We start from the raw sequence: 21,403 nt of genomic DNA, 5'->3' as shown, positions 1-21,403 counted from the left end.
TAATCATGGAAATATCTACACCACCATCTGTATATACATGGAAATACCTATACCGCTATCTGTATAAACATGGAAATATCTACACCGCCATCTCTATGAACATGGAAATATCTACACCGCCATCTGCATGAACATGGAAATATCTACACCGCCATCTGTATGAACATGGAAATAACTTCATCGCCCTCTGTATGAACATGTATATATCTACACCGCCATCTGAATGAACGTGGAAATATCTACACCGCTATCTGTGTAAACATGGGAATATCTAAACCGAACTCTGTATAAACATGGAAATATCTACACCGCCATCCGTATGGTCATGGAAATAACTACACCGCCATCCGTATGAACATGGAAACATCTACACTGCCATCTCTATGAGCATGGTAATATCTACACCGCCATCTCTATGAACATGGAAATATCTACACCGCCATCTGTTTGAACATGTATATATCTTCACGGCCATCTGTTTGAACATGGAAAAATCTACACCGCTATCTGTAAGAACATGGAAATATCTACACCGATATCTGTATGAACATGGAAATACCTACAGAGATATCTGTATATCAATGGAAATATCTACACTGCTATCTTTATAAACATGAAAATAACTACACCGCTATCTGTATAAACACGGATATATCTACACCGCTCTCTCTATAAACTTGGAAATAACTACACCACTATCTCTGTAAACCTGGAAATATCTAGACCGCCATCTCTATAAACATGGAAATACCTACACCGCCATCTGTATAAACATGGAAATATCTATACCGCTATCTGTATAAACATGGAAATATCTACACCGCCATCTGTTTCAACATGTAAATATCTTCACCGCCATCTGTATGAACATGGAAATATCTACGCCGCCATCTGTATGAACATGGAAATATCTACACCGCTAACTGTATGAACTTGGAAATATCTACACCGCTATTTGTATGAACATGGAAATAACTACACCGCCATCTGTATGAACATGGAAATATCTACACCGTTATCTGTATGAACATGGAAATATCTACACCGCTATCTGTAGGAACATGGAAACATCAACACCGCTACCTGCATGAATATCGAAATATCTACACAGCTATCTCCATATACATGGAAATATCTACACAGCTTTCTCTATAAACTTTGAAATAACTACACCGCTCTCTCTATGAACTTGGAAATATCTACACTGCCATCTGTATGAACATGGAAATAACTACAGCGCCATCTGTAGGAACTTGGAAATATCTAAACCACCATCTGTATTAAGATGGTAATATCTACACCGCTATCTGTATAAAAATGGAAATATCCACACCGCTATCTGTGTAAACATGGAAATATCTTCAGTGCAATCTGTATAAACATGGAAATAACTACACCGCTATCTGTATTAACATGGAAATATCTACACTGCTACATGTATAATATTGGAAATACCCACACCGCTATCTCCATAAACATGGAAATATCTACACCGCTATCTGTATAAACAAGAAAATATCTAAACCGCCATCTCTATGAACATGTAAATATATACACCGCTATCTGTATAAACACGGAAATAACTACACTGCTATCTGTATAAACATGGAAATATCTACACCGCTCTCTCTATAAACTTGGAAATAACTGCACCACTATCTCTATAAACGTGGAAATATCTACACCGCCATCTCTATAAACATGGAAATAACTACACCGCCATCTGTATAAACATGGAAATAACTACACCGCTATCTATATAAACTTGTAAATATCTACACCGCTATCTGTAAGAATATGGAAATATCTACACCACAATCTGTATGAACATGGAAATATCTACACATCTATCTGTATATCAATGGATATATATACACTGCTATCTCTATAAGCACGAAAATAACTACATCGCTATCTGTATAAACATGGAAATATCTACACCTCTCTCTCTATAAGCTTGGAAATAACTACACCATATCTCTATGAACATGGAAATATCTAGACCGCCAACTCCATAAACATGGAAATATCTACACTGCCATCTGTATAAACACGGAAATATCTATGCCGCTATCTGTATAAACATGGAAATATCTACACCACTATCTCTATAAACTTGGAAATATCTACCCCGCTATGTGTATCAACATGGAAATATCTACACCGCTATCTGTGTAAACATGGAATTATCTAAACCAAACTCTGTATAAACATGGAAATAACTACACCGCCATCCCTATAAACATGGAAATATCTACACCGCCATCTGTATGAAGATGGAAATAACTACACCGCCATCTCTATGAGCATGGTAATATCTACACCGCCATCTCTATGAACATGGGAATATCTACACTGCCATCTGATTGAACATGGAAATATTTTCACCGCCATCTGTATGAACATGGAAATATCTACACCGCCATCTGTGTGAACATGGAAATATCCACAGCACTGTCTGTATGAACATGGAAATGTCTACACAGCTATCTGCATATACATGGAAATATCTACACAGCTTTCTGTATAAACATGGAAATAACTACACCGCTATTTGTATGAACATGGAAATATCTACACCGCCATCTGTAGGAACATGGAAATATCTACACCGCCATCTGTATGAACTTGCAAATATCTTCACCGCCTTCTGTATGAAAACGGAAGTATCTACACCGCTAACTGTATGAACATGCAAATATCTACACCGCTATCTGTATGAACATGGAAATATCTACACCGCTATCTGTATGATCATGGAAATATCTACACAGATATCTGTATATCAATGGAAATATCTACACTGCTATCTTTATAAACATGAAAATAACTACACCGCCATCTGTGTAAACATGGATATATCTACACTGCTCTCTCTATAAACTTGGAAATAACTACACCACTATCTCTGTAAACATGGAAATATCTAGACCGCCATCTCTATAGTCATGGAAATATCTACACGGCCATCTGTATAAACATGGAAATATCTATACCACTATCTGTATAAACATGGAAATATCTACCACGCTATCATTATAATCATGGAAATATCTACACCGCTACCTCTATAAACTTGGAAATATCTACACAACTTAGTGTATCAACATGGAAATATCTACACCGCTATCTATGTAAACATGGAAATATCTAAACCGAACTCTGTATAAACATGGAAATATCTACACCGCCATCCGAATTAACATGGAAACATCTACACCACCATCCGTAAGAACATGGAAACATCTACACCGCCATCTCTATGAGCATGGTAATATCTACTTCGCCATCTCTATGAACATGGAAATATTCAAACCGGCATCTGTTTCAACATGTAAATATCTTTACCGCCATCTTTATGAACATGGAAATATCTACACCGCCATCTGTATGAACATGGAAATATCTACATCGCTAACTGTTTGAACATGGAAATATCTACACCGTTATCTGTATGAACATGGATATATCTACACAGCTATCTGTATATCAATGGAAATATCTGCACTTCTATCTCTATAAACATGGAAATAACTACACCGCTATCTGTATAAACATGGAAATATCTACACCGTCATCTCTATGAACATGGAAATATCTACACCGCTATCTGCATGAACATGGAAATATCTACACTGCCATCTGTATGAACATGGAAATATCTTCACTGCCATCTGTATGAACATGGATATATCTACACCGACATCTGAATGAACATGGAAATACCTACACCGCTATCTGTATGAACATGGAAATATCTACACAGCTATCTGCATATACATGGAAATATCTACACAGCTTTCTCTATAAACATGGAAATAACTACACCGCTATCTCTATAAACTTGGAAATATCTACACCGCTATCTGTATGAACATGGAAATATCTACACCGCTATCTGAATGAACATGGAAATATCTACACAGCCATCTGTAGGAACATGGGAATATCTAAACCACCATCTGTATAAACATGGAAATATCTACACCGCCATCTCTATGAACATGGATATATCTACACTGCCATTTGTATGAGCATGGAAATATCTACACCGCCATCTGTATGAACATGGAAATACCTTCATCGCCATCTGTATGAACATGGATATATCTACACAGCCATCAGGATGAACATGGAAATATCTACACCGCTATCTGTATGAACATTCAAATATCAACACAGCTATCTACATATACATGGAAATATCAACACAGCTTTCTCTATATAAATGGAAATAACTACACCGCTATCTGTAGGAACATGGAAATATCATCACAGCTTTCTCTATATAAATGGAAATAACTACACCGCTATCTGTAGGAACATGGAAATATCTACACCGCCCTATGTAGGAACATGGAAATATCTTCACCTCCATCTGTATGAACATGGAAATATCTACACCGATAACTGTAGGAACATGGAAATATCTTCACCGCCATCTGTATGAACATGGAAATATCTACACCGCTATCTGTAAGAACATGGAAATATCTACAGCGCTATCTGTATGAACATGGAAATATCTACACCGCAATCTGAATGAACATGGAAATATCTACACCGCCATCTGTATGAACATGGTAATACCTACACCGCCATCTGTAGGAACATGGGAATATCTACACCGCCATCTCTATGAGCTTGGTAATATCTGCACCGCTGTTTCTATGAACATGGAAATATCTACACCGCCATCTGTTTGAACATGTAAATATCTTCACCGCCATCTATATGAACATGGAAATATCTACACCGCCATCTGTATGAACATGGAAATATCTACACCGCTATCTGTAGGAACATGGAAACATCAACACCGCTATCTGTATGAAGATCGAAATATCTACACAGCTATCTGCATATACATGGAAATATCAACACAGCTTTCTCTATAAACTTTGAAATAACTACACCGCTCTCTCTATAAACTTGGAAATATCTACACTGCCATCTGTATGAACATGGAAATATCTACAGCGCCATCTGTAGGAACTTGGAAATATCTAAACCGCCATCTGTATTAAGATGGAAATATCTACACCGCTATCTGTATATAAATGGAAGTATCAACACCGCTATCTGTGTAAACATGGAAATATCTTCAGCGCAATCTGTATAAACATGGAAATAACTACACCGCTATCTTTATAAACATGTAAATATCTACAACGCTATCTGTGTAAACATGGGAATATCTACACCGCTATCTGTATTAACATGGAAATATCTACACTGCTACATGTATAATATTGGAAATACCTACACCGCTATCTCCATAAACATGGAAATATCTACACCGCTATCTGTATAAACAAGAAAATATCTAAACCGCCATCTCTATAAACATGTAAATATATACACCGCTATCTATATAAACACGGAAATACCTACACTGCTATCTGTATAAACATGGAAATATCTACACCGCTCTCTCTATAAACTGGGAAATAACTGCACCACTATCTCTATAAACGTGGAAATATCTACACCGCCATCATTATAAACATGGAAATAACTACACCGCCATCTGTATAAACATGGAAATAACTACACCGCTATCTATATAAACTTGTAAATATCTACACCGCTATCTGTAAGAATATTGAAATATCTACACCACTATCTGTTTGAACATGGAAATATCTACAAAGCTATCTGTATATCAATGGAAATATATAAACTGCTATCTGTATAAGCATGAAAATAACTACAGCGCTATGTTTATAAACATGGAAATATCTACACCTCTCTCTCCATAAGCTTGGAAATAACTACACCATATCTCTATGAACATGGAAATATCTAGACCGCCAACTCTATAAACATGGAAATATCTACACTGCCATCTGTATAAACATGGAAATATCTATGCCGCTATCTGTATAAACATGGAAATATCTACACCACTATCTCTATAAACTTGGAAATATCTACCCCGCTATGTGTATCAACATGCAAATATCTACACCGCTATCTGTGTAAACATGGAAATATCTAAACCAAACTCTGTATAAACATGGAAATAACTACACCGCCATCCCTATAAACATGGAAATATCTACACTGCCGTCTGTATGAAGATGGAAATATCTACACCGCCATCTCTATGAGCATGGTAATATCTACACCGCCATCTCTATGAAAATGGGAATATCTACACCGCCATCTGTTTGAACATGGAAATATTTTCACCGCCATCTGTATGAACATGGAAATATCTACACCGCCATCTGTGTGAACATGGAAATATCTACACCGCCGTTTGTATGAACATGGAAATATCTACACCGAGATCTGTATGAACATGCAAATATCTTCACTGCCATTTGTATGAACATGGATATATCTACACCACCATTTGAATGAACATGGAAATATCTACACCGCTATCTGTATTAACTTGGAAATATCTACACACCTATCTGCATATACATGGAAATATCTACACAGCTTTCTCTATAAACATGGAAATAACTACACCGCTATCTCTATAAACTTGGAAATATCTACACCGCTATCTGTATGAACATGGAATTATCTACACCGCCATCTGTAGGAACATGGAAATATCTACACCGCCATCTGTATGAACATGGAAACAACTACACGGCCATCTGCAGGAACATGGGAATATGTACAGCGCTATCTCTATAAACATGGAAATATCTACACCGCCATATGTATAAACATGGAAATATCTACCCTGCCAACTCTATGAAGATGGAAATATCTACACCGCCATTTGTATGTACATGGAAATATCTACACCGCCATCTGTATGAACATGGAAATATCTTCACCGCCATCTGTATGAACATGGATATATCTACACCGCCATCTGGATGAACATGGAAATATCTACAATGCCATCTGTAGGAACATGGAAATATCTACACTGCTACATTTATAAACATGAAAATAACTACACTGCTATCTGTATAAACATGGATATATCTACACCGCTCTCTCTATAAACTTGGAAATAACTACACCACTATCTCTGTAAACATGGAAATATCTAGACCGCCATCTCTATAATCATGGAAATATCTACACCACCATCTGTATATACATGGAAATACCTATACCGCTATCTGTATAAACATGGAAATATCTACACCGCCATCTCTATGAGCATGGTAATATCTACACCGCCATCTCTATGAACATGGAAATATCTACACCGCCATCTGTTTCAACATGTATATATCTTCACGGCCATCTGTTTGAACATGGAAATATCTACACCGCTATCTGTATGAACATGGAAATATCTACACCGCCATATGTATAAACATGGAAATATCTACCCTGCCAACTCTATGAAGATGGAAATATCTACACCGCCATTTGTATGAACATGGAAATATCTACACCGCCATCTGTATGAACATGGAAATATCTTCACCGCCATCTGTATGAACATGGATATATCTACACCGCCATCTGGATGAACATGGAAAATATCTACAATGCCATCTGTAGGAACATGGAAATATCTACACTGCTACATTTATAAACATGAAAATAACTACACTGCTATCTGTATAAACATGGATATATCTACACCGCTCTCTCTATAAACTTGAAAATAACTACACCACTATCTCTGTAAACATGGAAATATCTAAACCACCATCTCTATAATCATGGAAATATCTACACCACCATCTGTATATACATGGAAATACCTATACCGCTATCTGTATAAACATGGAAATATCTACACCGCCATCTCTATGAACATGGAAATATCTACACCGCCATCTGCATGAACATGGAAATATCTACACCGCCATCTGTATGAACATGGAAATAACTTCATCGCCCTCTGTATGAACATGTATATATCTACACCGCCATCTGAATGAACGTGGAAATATCTACACCGTTATCTGTGTAAACATGGGAATATCTAAACCGAACTCTGTATAAACATGGAAATATCTACACCGCCATCCGTATGGTCATGGAAATATCTACACCGCCATCCGTATGAACATGGAAACATCTACACTGCCATCTCTATGAGCATGGTAATATCTACACCGCCATCTCTATGAACATGGAAATATCTACACCGCCATCTGTTTGAACATGTATATATCTTCACGGCCATCTGTTTGAACATGGAAATATCTACACCGCTATCTGTAAGAACATGGAAATATCTACACCGATATCTGTATGAACATGGAAATACCTACAGAGATATCTGTATATCAATGGAAATATCTACACTGCTATCTTTATAAACATGAAAATAACTACACCGCTATCTGTATAAACACGGATATATCTACACCGCTCTCTCTATAAACTTGGAAATAACTACACCACTATCTCTGTAAACCTGGAAATATCTAGACCGCCATCTCTATAAACATGGAAATACCTACACCGCCATCTGTATAAACATGGAAATATCTATACCGCTATCTGTATAAACATGGAAATATCTACACCGCCATCTGTTTCAACATGTAAATATCTTCACCGCCATCTGTATGAACATGGAAATATCTACGCCGCCATCTGTATGAACATGGAAATATCTACACCGCTAACTGTATGAACTTGGAAATATCTACACCGCTATTTGTATGAACATGGAAATAACTACACCGCCATCTGTATGAACATGGAAATATCTACACCGTTATCTGTATGAACATGGAAATATCTACACCGCTATCTGTAGGAACATGGAAACATCAACACCGCTACCTGCATGAATATCGAAATATCTACACAGCTATCTCCATATACATGGAAATATCTACACAGCTTTCTCTATAAACTTTGAAATAACTACACCGCTCTCTCTATGAACTTGGAAATATCTACACTGCCATCTGTATGAACATGGAAATAACTACAGCGCCATCTGTAGGAACTTGGAAATATCTAAACCACCATCTGTATTAAGATGGTAATATCTACACCGCTATCTGTATAAAAATGGAAATATCCACACCGCTATCTGTGTAAACATGGAAATATCTTCAGCGCAATCTGTATAAACATGGAAATAACTACACCGCTATCTCTATAAACATGTAAATATCTACAACGCTATCTGTGTAAACATGGAAATATCTACACCGCTATCTGTATTAACATGGAAATATCTACACTGCTACATGTATAATATTGGAAATACCTACACCGCTATCTCCATAAACATGGAAATATCTACACCGCTATCTGTATAAACAAGAAAATATCTAAACCGCCATCTCTATAAACATGTAAATATATACCCCGCTATCTGTATAAACACGGAAATACCTACACTGCTATCTGTATAAACATGGAAATATCTACACCGCTCTCTCTATAAACTTGGAAATAACTGCACCACTATCTCTATAAACGTGGAAATATCTACACCGCCATCTCTATAAACATGGAAATAACTACACCGCCATCTGTATAAACATGGAAATAACTACACCGCTATCTATATAAACTTGTAAATATCTACACCGCTATCTGTAAGAATATGGAAATATCTACACCACAATCTGTATGAACATGGAAATATCTACACATCTATCTGTATATCAATGGATATATATACACTGCTATCTCTATAAGCACGAAAATAACTACATCGCTATCTGTATAAACATGGAAATATCTACACCTCTCTCTCTATAAGCTTGGAAATAACTACACCATATCTCTATGAACATGGAAATATCTAGACCGCCAACTCTATAAACATGGAAATATCTACACTGCCATCTGTATAAACACGGAAATATCTATGCCGCTATCTGTATAAACATGGAAATATCTACACCACTATCTCTATAAACTTGGAAATATCTACCCCGCTATGTGTATCAACATGGAAATATCTACACCGCTATCTGTGTAAACATGGAAATATCTAAACCAAACTCTGTATAAACATGGAAATAACTACACGGCCATCCCTATAAACATGGAAATATCTACACCGCCATCTGTATGAAGATGGAATTATCTACACCGCCATCTCCATGAGCATGGTAATATCTACACCGCCATCTCTATGAACATGGGAATATCTACACTGACATCTGATTGAACATGAAAATATTTTCACCGCCATCTGTATGAACATGGAAATATCTACACCGCCATCTGTGTGAACATGGAAATATCCACAGCACTGTCTGTATGAACATGGAAATGTCTACACAGCTATCTGCATATACATGGAAATATCTACACAGCTTTCTGTATAAACATGGAAATAACAACACCGCTATCTGTATGAACATGGAATTATCTACACCGCCATCTGTAGGAACATGGAAATATCTACACCGCCATCTGTATGAACTTGCAAATATCTTCACCGCCTTCTGTATGAAAACGGAAATATCTACACCGCTAACTGTATGAACATGGAAATATCTACACCGCCATATGTATAAACATGGAAATATCTACCCTGCCAACTCTATGAAGATGGAAATATCTAGACCGCCATTTGTATGAGCATGGAAATATCTACACCGCCATCTGTATGAACATGGAAATATCTTCACCGCCATCTGTATGAACATGGATATATCTACACCGCCATCTGGATGAACATGGAAAATATCTACAATGCCATCTGTAGGAACATGGAAATATCTACACTGCTACATTTATAAACATGAAAATAACTACACTGCTATCTGTATAAACATGGATATATCTACACCGCTCTCTCTATAAACTTGAAAATAACCACACGACTATCTCTGTAAACATGGAAATATCTAAACCGCCATCTCTATAATCATGGAAATATCTACACCACCATCTGTATATACATGGAAATACCTATACCGCTATCTGTATAAACAAGGAAATATCTACACCGCCATCTCTATGAACATGGAAATATCTACACCGCCATCTGCATGAACATGGAAATATCTACACTGCCACCTGTATGAACATGGAAATAACTTCATCGCCCTCTGTATGAACATGGATATATCTACACCGCCATCTGAATGAACATGGAAATATCTACACCGCTATCTGTGTAAACATGGGAATATCTAAACCGAACTCTGTATAAACATGGAAATATCTACACCGCCATCCGTATGGTCATGGAAATATCTACACCGCCATCCGTATGAACATGGAAACATCTACACTGCCATCTCTATGAGCATGGTAATATCTACACCGCCATCTCTATGAACATGGAAATATCTACACCGCCATCTGTTTGAACATGTATATATCTTCACGGCCATCTGTTTGAACATGGAAATATCTACACCGCTATCTGTATGAACATGGAAATATCTACACCGATATCTGTATGAACATGGAAATACCTACAGAGATATCTGTATATCAATGGAAATATCTACACTGCTATCTTTATAAACATGAAAATAACTACACCGCTATCTGTATAAACACGGATATATCTACACCGCTCTCTCTATAAACTTGGAAATAACTACACCACTATCTCTGTAAACCTGGAAATATCTAGACCGCCATCTCTATAAACATGGAAATACCTACACCGCCATCTGTATAAACATGGAAATATCTATACCGCTATCTGTATAAACATGGAAATATCTACACCGCCATCTGTTTCAACATGTAAATATCTTCACCGCCATCTGTATGAACATGGAAATATCTACGCCGCCATCTGTATGAACATGGAAATATCTACACCGCTAACTGTATGAACTTGGAAATATCTACACCGCTATTTGTATGAACATGGAAATAACTACACCGCCATCTGTATGAACATGGAAATATCTACACCGTTATCTGTATGAACATGGAAATATCTACACCGCTATCTGTAGGAACATGGAAACATCAACACCGCTACCTGCATGAATATCGAAATATCTACACAGCTATCTCCATATACATGGAAATATCTACACAGCTTTCTCTATAAACTTTGAAATAACTACACCGCTCTCTCTATGAACTTGGAAATATCTACACTGCCATCTGCATGAACATGGAAATAACTACAGCGCCATCTGTAGGAACTTGGAAATATCTAAACCACCATCTGTATTAAGATGGTAATATCTACACCGCTATCTGTATAAAAATGGAAATATCCACACCGCTATCTGTGTAAACATGGAAATATCTTCAGCGCAATCTGTATAAACATGGAAATAACTACACCGCTATCTCTATAAACATGTAAATATCTACAACGCTATCTGTGTAAACATGGAAATATCTACACCGCTATCTGTATTAACATGGAAATATCTACACTGCTACATGTATAATATTGGAAATACCTACACCGCTATCTCCATAAACATGGAAATATCTACACCGCTATCTGTATAAACAAGAAAATATCTAAACCGCCATCTCTATAAACATGTAAATATATACCCCGCTATCTGTATAAACACGGAAATACCTACACTGCTATCTGTATAAACATGGAAATATCTACACCGCTCTCTCTATAAACTTGGAAATAACTGCACCACTATCTCTATAAACGTGGAAATATCTACACCGCCATCTCTATAAACATGGAAATAACTACACCGCCATCTGTATATACATGGAAATAACTACACCGCTATCTATATAAACTTGTAAATATCTACACCGCTATCTGTAAGAATATGGAAATATCTACACCACAATCTGTATGAACATGGAAATATCTACACATCTATCTGTATATCAATGGATATATATACACTGCTATCTCTATAAGCACGAAAATAACTACATCGCTATCTGTATAAACATGGAAATATCTACACCTCTCTCTCTATAAGCTTGGAAATAACTACACCATATCTCTATGAACATGGAAATATCTAGACCGCCAACTCTATAAACATGGAAATATCTACACTGCCATCTGTATAAACACGGAAATATCTATGCCGCTATCTGTATAAACATGGAAATATCTACACCACTATCTCTATAAACTTGGAAATATCTACCCCGCTATGTGTATCAACATGGAAATATCTACACCGCTATCTGTGTAAACATGGAAATATCTAAACCAAACTCTGTATAAACATGGAAATAACTACACCGCCATCCCTATAAACATGGAAATATCTACACCGCCATCTGTATGAAGATGGAATTATCTACACCGCCATCTCTATGAGCATGGTAATATCTACACCGCCATCTCTATGAACATGGGAATATCTACACTGACATCTGATTGAACATGGAAATATTTTCACCGCCATCTGTATGAACATGGAAATATCTACACCGCCATCTGTGTGAACATGGAAATATCCACAGCACTGTCTGTATGAACATGGAAATGTCTACACAGCTATCTGCATATACATGGAAATATCTACACAGCTTTCTGTATAAACATGGAAATAACAACACCGCTATCTGTATGAACATGGAATTATCTACACCGCCATCTGTAGGAACATGGAAATATCTACACCGCCATCTGTATGAACTTGCAAATATCTTCACCGCCTTCTGTATGAAAACGGAAGTATCTACACCGCTTACTGTATGAACATGCAAATATCTACACCGCTATCTGTATGAACATGGAAATATCTACACCGCTATCTGTATGATCATGGAAATATCTACACAGATATCTGTATATCAATAGAAATATCTACACTGCTATCTTTATAAACATGAAAATAACTACACCGCCATCTGTATAAACATGGATATATCTACACCGCTCTCTCTATAAACTTGGAAATAACTACACCACTATCTCTGTAAACATGGAAATATCTAGACCGCCATTTCTATATTCATGGAAATATCTACACGGCCATCTGTATAAACATGGAAATATCTATACCACTATCTGTATAAACATGGAAATATCTACACCACTATCTCTATAAACTTGGAAATATCTACCCCGCTATTTGTATCAACATGGAAATATCTACACCGCTATCTGTGTAAACATGGAAATATCTAAACCAAACTCTGTATAAACATGGAAATAACTACACGGCCATCCCTATAAACATGGAAATATCTACACCGCCATCTGTATGAAGATGGAATTATCTACACCGCCATCTCTATGAGCATGGTAATATCTACACCGCCATCTCTATGAACATGGGAATATCTACACTGACATCTGATTGAACATGAAAATATTTTCACCGCCATCTGTATGAACATGGAAATATCTACACCGCCATCTGTGTGAACATGGAAATATCCACAGCACTGTCTGTATGAACATGGAAATGTCTACACAGCTATCTGCATATACATGGAAATATCTACACAGCTTTCTGTATAAACATGGAAATAACAACACCGCTATCTGCATGAACATGGAATTATCTACACCGCCATCTGTAGGAACATGGAAATATCTACACCGCCATCTGTATGAACTTGCAAATATCTTCACCGCCTTCTGTATGAAAACGGAAGTATCTACACCGCTAACTGTATGAACATGGAAATATCTACACCGCCATATGTATAAACATGGAAATATCTACCCTGCCAACTCTATGAAGATGGAAATATCTACACCGCCATTTGTATGAACATGGAAATATCTACACCGCCATCTGTATGAACATGGAAATATCTTCACCGCCATCTGTATGAACATGGATATATCTACACCGCCATCTGGATGAACATGGAAAATATCTACAATGCCATCTGTAGGAACATGGAAATATCTACACTGATACATTTATAAACATGAAAATAACTACACTGCTATCTGTATAAACATGGATATATCTACACCGCTCTCTCTATAAACTTGAAAATAACCACACGACTATCTCTGTAAACATGGAAATATCTAAACCGCCATCTCTATAATCATGGAAATATCTACACCACCATCTGTATATACATGGAAATACCTATACCGCTATCTGTATAAACATGGAAATATCTACACCGCCATCTCTATGAACATGGAAATATCTACACCGCCATCTGCATGAACATGGAAATATCTACACCGCCACCTGTATGAACATGGAAATAACTTCATCGCCCTCTGTATGAACATGGATATATCTACACCGCCATCTGAATGAACATGGAAATATCTACACCGCTATCTGTGTAAACATGGGAATATCTAAACCGAACTCTGTATAAACATGGAAATATCTACACCGCCATCCGTATGGTCATGGAAATATCTACACCGCCATCCGTATGAACATGGAAACATCTACACTGCCATCTCTATGAGCATGGTAATATCTACACCGCCATCTCTATGAACATGGAAATATCTACACCGCCATCTGTTTGAACATGTATATATCTTCACGGCCATCTGTTTGAACATGGAAATATCTACACCGCTATCTGTATGAACATGGAAATATCTACACCGATATCTGTATGAACATGGAAATACCTACAGAGATATCTGTATATCAATGGAAATATCTACACTGCTATCTTTATAAACATGAAAATAACTACACCGCTATCTGTATAAACACGGATATATCTACACCGCTCTCTCTATAAACTTGGAAATAACTACACCACTATCTCTGTAAACCTGGAAATATCTAGACCGCCATCTCTATAAACATGGAAATACCTACACCGCCATCTGTATAAACATGGAAATATCTATACCGCTATCTGTATAAACATGGAAATATCTACACCGCCATCTGTTTCAACATGTAAATATCTTCACCGCCATCTGTATGAACATGGAAATATCTACGCCGCCATCTGTATGAACATGGAAATATCTACACCGCTAACTGTATGAACTTGGAAATATCTACACCGCTATTTGTATGAACATGGAAATAACTACACCGCCATCTGTATGAACATGGAAATATCTACACCGTTATCTGTATGAACATGGAAATATCTACACCGCTATCTGTAGGAACATGGAAACATCAACACCGCTACCTGCATGAATATCGAAATATCTACACAGCTATCTCCATATACATGGAAATATCTACACAGCTTTCTCTATAAACTTTGAAATAACTACACCGCTCTCTCTATGAACTTGGAAATATCTACACTGCCATCTGTATGAACATGGAAATAACTACAGCGCCATCTGTAGGAACTTGGAAATATCTAAACCACCATCTGTATTAAGATGGTAATATCTACACCGCTATCTGTATAAAAATGGAAATATCCACACCGCTATCTGTGTAAACATGGAAATATCTTCAGCGCAATCTGTATAAACATGGAAATAACTACACCGCTATCTCTATAAACATGTAAATATCTACAACGCTATCTGTGTAAACATGGAAATATCTACACCGCTATCTGTATTAACATGGAAATATCTACACTGCTACATGTATAATATTGGAAATACCTACACCGCTATCTCCATAAACATGGAAATATCTACACCGCTATCTGTATAAACAAGAAAATATCTAAACCGCCATCTCTATAAACATGTAAATATATACCCCGCTATCTGTATAAACACGGAAATACCTACACTGCTATCTGTATAAACATGGAAATATCTACACCGCTCTCTCTATAAACTTGGAAATAACTGCACCACTATCTCTATAAACGTGGAAATATCTACACCGCCATCTCTATAAACATGGAAATTACACCGCCATCTGTATATACATGGAAATAACTACACCGCTATCTATATAAACTTGTAAATATCTACACCGCTATCTGTAAGAATATGGAAATATCTACACCACAATCTGTATGAACATGGAAATATCTACACATCTATCTGTATATCAATGGATATATATACACTGCTATCTCTATAAGCACGAAAATAACTACATCGCTATCTGTATAAACATGGAAATATCTACACCTCTCTCTCTATAAGCTTGGAAATAACTACACCATATCTCTATGAACATGGAAATATCTAGACCGCCAACTCTATAAACATGGAAATATCTACACTGCCATCTGTATAAACACGGAAATATCTATGCCGCTATCTGTATAAACATGGAAATATCTACACCACTATCTCTATAAACTTGGAAATATCTACCCCGCTATGTGTATCAACATGGAAATATCTACACCGCTATCTGTGTAAACATGGAAATATCTAAACCAAACTCTGTATAAACATGGAAATAACTACACCGCCATCCCTATAAACATGGAAATATCTACACCGCCATCTGTATGAAGATGGAATTATCTACACCGCCATCTCTATGAGCATGGTAATATCTACACCGCCATCTCTATGAACATGGGAATATCTACACTGACATCTGATTGAACATGGAAATATTTTCACCGCCATCTGTATGAACATGGAAATATCTACACCGCCATCTGTGTGAACATGGAAATATCCACAGCACTGTCTGTATGAACATGGAAATGTCTACACAGCTATCTGCATATACATGGAAATATCTACACAGCTTTCTGTATAAACATGGAAATAACAACACCGCTATCTGTATGAACATGGAATTATCTACACCGCCATCTGTAGGAACATGGAAATATCTACACCGCCATCTGTATGAACTTGCAAATATCTTCACCGCCTTCTGTATGAAAACGGAAGTATCTACACCGCTTACTGTATGAACATGCAAATATCTACACCGCTATCTGTATGAACATAGAAATATCTACACCGCTATCTGTATGATCATGGAAATATCTACACAGATATCTGTATATCAATAGAAATATCTACACTGCTATCTTTATAAACATGAAAATAACTACACCGCCATCTGTATAAACATGGATATATCTACACCGCTCTCTCTATAAACTTGGAAATAACTACACCACTATCTCTGTAAACATGGAAATATCTAGACCGCCATTTCTATATTCATGGAAATATCTACACGGCCATCTGTATAAACATGGAAATATCTATACCACTATCTGTATAAACATGGAAATATCTACCACGCTATGATTATAATCATGGAAATATCTACACCGCTACCTCTATAAACTTGGAAATATCTACACAACTTAGTGTATCAACATGGAAATATCTACACCGCTATCTATGCAAACATGGAAATATCTAAACCGAACTCTGTATAAACATGGAAATATCTACACCGCCATCCGAATTAACATGGAAACATCTACACCACCATCCGTAAGAACATGGAAACATCTACACCGCCATCTCTATGAGCATGGTAATATCTACTTCGCCATCTCTATGAACATGGAAATATCCATACCGGCATCTGTTTCAACATGTAAATATCTTTACCGCCATCTTTATGAACATGGAAATATCTACACCGCCACTTGTATGAACATGGAAATATCTACATCGCTAACTGTTTGAACATGGAAATATCTACACCACCATCTGTATAAACATGGAAATATCTATACCGCTATCTGTATATCAATGGAAATATCTGCACTTCTATGTCTATAAACATGGAAATAACTACACCGCTATCTGTATAAACATGGAAATATCTACACCGTCATCTCTATGAAGTTGGAAATATCTACACCGCTATCTGCATGAACATGGAAATATCTACACCGCCATCTGTATGAACATGGAAATATCTTCACCGCCATCTGTATGAACATGGATATATCTACACCGACATCTGAATGAACATGGAAATACCTACACCGCTATCTGTATGAACATGGAAATATCTACACAGCTATCTGCATATACATGGAAATATCTACACAGCTTTCTCTATAAACATGGAAATAACTACACCGCTATCTCTATAAACTTGGAAATATCTACACCGCTATCTGTATGAACATGGAAATATCTACACCGCTATCTGAATGAACATGGAAATATCTACACCGCCATCTGTAGGAACATGGGAATATCTAAACCACCATCTGTATAAACATGGAAATATCTACACCGCCATCTCTATGAACATGGATATATCTACACTGCCATTTGTATGAATATGAAAATATCTACACCGCCATCTGTATGAACATGGAAATATCTTCATCGCCATGTGTATGAACATGGATATATCTACACAGCCATCAGGATGAACATGGAAATATCTACACCGCAATCTGTATGAACATTCAAATATCAACACAGATATCTACATATACATGGAAATATCAACACAGCTTTCTCTATATAAATGGAAATAACTACACCGCTATCTGTAGGAACATGGAAATATCTACACTGACATCTGTAGGAACATGGAAATATCTTCACCTCCATCTCTATGAACATGGAAATACCTACACCGATAACTGTATGAATATGGAAATATGTACACCGCCATCTGTATGAACATGGAAATATCTACACCGCCATCTGTAGGAACAAGGAAATATCTACAGCGCTATCTCTATGAACATGGAAATATCTACACCGCTATCTGAATGAACATGGAAATATCTACACTGCTATCTGTATGAACATGGTAATACCTTCACCGCCATCTGTAGGAACATGGCAATATCTACACCACCATCTCTATGAGCTTGGTAATATCTGCACCGCCGTTTCTATGAACATGGAAATATCTACACCGCCATCTGTTTGAACATGTAAATATCTTCACCGCCATCTATATGAACATGGAAATATCTACACCGCCATCTGTATGAACATGGAAATATCTACACCGCTAACTCTATGAACATGGAAATATCTACACCGCTATCTGTTTGAACATGGAAATAACTGCACCGCTATCTGTATGAACATGGAAATATCTACACAGCTATCTGTATGAACATAGAAATATCTACACCGCTATCTGTACGAACATGGATATATCTATGCAGCTATCTGTATATCAATGGAAATATCTACACTGCTATCAATATAAACATGGAAATAACTACACCGCTATCGGTATAAACGTGGAAATATCTACTCCGCCATCTCTATGAACATGGAAATATCTACACCGCCATTTGATTGAACATGGAAATATCTACACCGCCATCTGTATGAACTTGTAAATATCTTCACCGCCATCTGTATGAACATGGATATATCTACACCGCCATCTGGATGAACATGGAAATATCTACATCGCCATCTGGATGAACATGGAAATATCTACACCGCCATCTGTAGGAACATGGAAATATCTACACCGCCATCTCCATGAACATGGAAATATCTACACCGCCATCTGTATGAACATGGGAATATCTACACCGCTATCTCTATAAACATGGAAATATCTACACCGCCATCTGAATAAACATGGAAATATCTACACCACCATCTCTATGAACATGGAATTATCTACACCGCCATTTGTATGAGCATGGAATTATCTACACTGCCATCTGTATGATCATGGAAATATCTTCACGGCCATCGGTATGAACATGGATATATCTACACCGCCATGTGGATGAACATGGAAATATCTACACCGCTATCTGTATGAACATGGAAATTTCTACACAGCTATCTGCATATACATGGAAATATATACACAGCTTTCTCTATAAACATGGAAGTAACTACACCGCTATCTGTATGAACATGGAAATATCTTCACCGCCATCTGAATGCACATGGATATATCTAATCCGCCATCTGTATGAACATGGAAATATCTACAGCGCTGTCTGTATGAACATGGAAATGTCTACACAGCTATCTGCATATACATGGAAATATCTACACAGCTTTCTGTATAAACATGGAAATAACTACACCGCTATCTGTATGAAATTGGAAATATCTACACCGCCATCTGTAGGAACATGGAAATATCTACACCGCCATCTGTATGAACTTGCAAATATCTTCACCGCCATCTGTATGAAAATGGAAGTATCTACACCGCTAACTGTATGAGCATGCAAATATCTACACCGCTATCTGTATGAACATGGAAATATCTACACCGCTATCTGTATCAACATGGAAATATCTACACAGATATCTGTATATCAATGGAAATATCTACACTGCTATCTTTATAAACATGAAAATAACTACACCGCTATCTGTATAAACATGGATATATCTACACCGCTCTCCCTATAAACTTGGAAATAACTACACCACTATCGCTGTAAACATGGAAATATCTAGACCGCCATCTCTATAATCATGGAAATATCTACACGGCCGTCTGTATAAACATGGAAATATCTACACCGCTATCTATATGAACATGCAAATATCTACACAGCTATCTGTATATCAATGGAAATATCTACACCGCTATCTGTATGAACATGGAAATATCTACACAGCTATCTGTATATCAATGGAAATATCTAAACAGCTTTCTCTATAAACATGCAAATATCTACACTGCTATCTGTTTAAACATGGAAATATTTACACCGCCATCTCTATGAAGATGGAAATATGTACACCGCCATTTGTATGAACATGGAAATATCTACACCGCCATCTGTA

The sequence above is a fragment of the Gorilla gorilla genome, chromosome 14, assembly GCF_029281585.2.
Source record: "Gorilla gorilla gorilla isolate KB3781 chromosome 14, NHGRI_mGorGor1-v2.1_pri, whole genome shotgun sequence".
In the NCBI taxonomy this organism is placed as follows: Eukaryota; Metazoa; Chordata; class Mammalia; order Primates; family Hominidae; genus Gorilla; species Gorilla gorilla.
This window is presented reverse-complemented; position numbering follows the sequence as displayed.